We start from the raw sequence: 2,633 nt of genomic DNA on the forward strand, positions 1-2,633 counted from the left end.
TATATATATATATATATATATATATATGTATATATATATTTACATATATTTACATATAAAGTCAAAATAAGTAACAAGGATATCCAAAGTTAATGCAATACGATCGTTTCATGCGATTCCATTTAATTAAGCAATGTAAATATTACATCAAATATAAATTGTAGACCAATCTTCCGCTGCATAAAAATTTTAGAAATTTAATGAAATTACATTTAAACAGAAGGACATATTTTTATAATTAAATCTAAACTTTCCAAGTAAAAATGAAGAATACAAAATTCCATTTTGACTTAGCCAGACCATAATGTCCTGTTGAAATGTAATTTCATTAACTTTCTATATCTTTGTGCAGCTGAAGATTGCTCTACATTTTACATTTGATGTAATGTTCACATTGCTTGATTAAATGGAGTCGCATGAAACGATCGTATTCATTAACTTTGAATATCCTTGTTGCTTATTTTCACATTAATCACCTTATTTTGAAACTGTATGGATAATACCATACTTAATTCTGGTGCCTAAACTTAAGTACCATATTCACCTGAATCTATATTTACATATATGCATTTATATATTTACATATGTGCATATGACTTCGCTGCAAGATAATCACAGGCCAGTGATGAGGACTTAGTCGACTTGTTAATACTATATACTTTTTGAAGCGACACACAGTCGTTGATCTCGTAAAAAGAAAGAACAACTAGTCTTAAATCCCTGGACGAGAGATATGCAATAACAATACCGAACAGTAAAGTTTATTTGCCAACAGAATGTGGCAGTCCAGCATAGAGAGATGTTACTACTGTTTAGCCCTAGTAAAACATCTTTTCCAGCTGGCTACCGACACAAGTTTGTGTCCGTATAGTATGAGAAAGGGAATTTAAAACTAGTTGTTTTTCTCTTTATGAGATCAGCAACTGTGTGTCACTTTAAAAAGTATATAGTATGATCAAGGTGAATAAGCCTTCATCACTGGCTTGTGATTATCTCGCACTGCAGATGGGAAACAACCCAGAAACTTCGGTCTGTGTGTATCACGAATGCTAGTGATGAGAGCGATAAGCTTCCTTGCTCATTCTATACAGGCACAAACTGTGTTTCCGTAGCCAGCTGGAAAAGATGCTTTTCTGGGGGATAAACAGCAGTAACATCGTGCTGTGTAGGACTGCCACATTTCGTTGGCAAATAAACTTTACTTTTCTGTACTGTTACTGCATACCTGTTTCTCAGAGATTTAAAATTATATATATATTTACACACAGTTGTCAAACATTGGTGATAGGAACAAACACAGAGACAAAGACTCACATATAGATACACACACACACGTACACACACATATTGTTTCAGTTTCCGTCTGCCAACCCCCTCACAAGGCTTTGGTTGACCCGATGAAAATTGATCCAGGTGCCACACTGTGGGACTGAATACGGAACCATGTAGTTGGAAGGCAAACTTCTTACCACACAGCAACGCTGGCGCCAATATATAGAACATTTATATTTGTTTAGATACGTTTACAGTTAACGACTACAAACACAAACAAACACGTATATACAGTTTGGTTATATCACAAACAGCAGTAGTTTTCGACATCATCAAACGAATTTGAAAGTTCGACAATTGAAAAATTCACAGCAGGTTTAGCCTAGAAAACATATCCACGAAAATATCTGAAGTGGTCTCGAAGAAAACGAGACTAAAGAAGTGCAGGGTTAATTCTTAATATGGAAGTTTTTGAGTTCTAAATTTACGCTATTGCAAAGGAAGAGTTAAAATAAAAGCAGAAAGAAAAGTTAAAGAGCGAAATAGAAGTCGAAGAAGAAGAAAGCAAAGAAAGGGAAGAGAAAGAATCGGAAGAAAGGATATTTGGTGGATATGAAAAAGAAAAAGAAAAAGAGAAAGAAGATTAAGGAGGGGGAGAGAAAAACGACGATGACAAGCGGGTGGAGAAGAAGAAAAAGAAGATGAAGAAGAAGTTGAAGAAGAAGAAAGAGGAAAAGGTGGATGAGATCAAAGAAATTAAGGTCATAGAATCTAAACACAAAGGTGGTAAATATGAGAAAAATCCTCGAGGTAAAAACCATCCTTAAACGGAGAGTTTGTGTGGTTAGCGGAATTAAATTTCTTAACTTAGAAAATACATCAAAAAAAATTTTGAGCTGATAAAATAGAAGGGAGTCTGCGGGTGAAAGAGAGAAAGATACAAATCTAAGATAAGGAAATATCGTTACAAGTAAATAAGGTTAAAAATATAAATGAAAAAATAAAAATAAGCATAGGCTCTTAGCAACCACGGGGCTTAGGTCGTGGTCCCACTGCGCATCACCTTGGGAAAATGCATCCTACAATACAGCCCTAGGCAGACCAATACCTCGTGAGTGGATTCACTAGACAGAAACTGTATGGAAGCCTGTCATATATATATATATATATATATATGTATATGTATATACGTATGTATGTATACATGTATATGTACATATACACGCACACGCGCATGTATATGGCTGTATGGTAAGAATCTTGCTTCCCAACCACATGATTCCGGGTTCAGTCCCACTGCGTGGTACCTTGGCCAAGTGTCTTATACTATAGCCTCGGGCCGACCAAACCCTTGTGAGTGG

Source organism: Octopus bimaculoides, chromosome 4 (assembly GCF_001194135.2).
Source record: "Octopus bimaculoides isolate UCB-OBI-ISO-001 chromosome 4, ASM119413v2, whole genome shotgun sequence".
NCBI classification, from domain to species: Eukaryota; Metazoa; Mollusca; class Cephalopoda; order Octopoda; family Octopodidae; genus Octopus; species Octopus bimaculoides.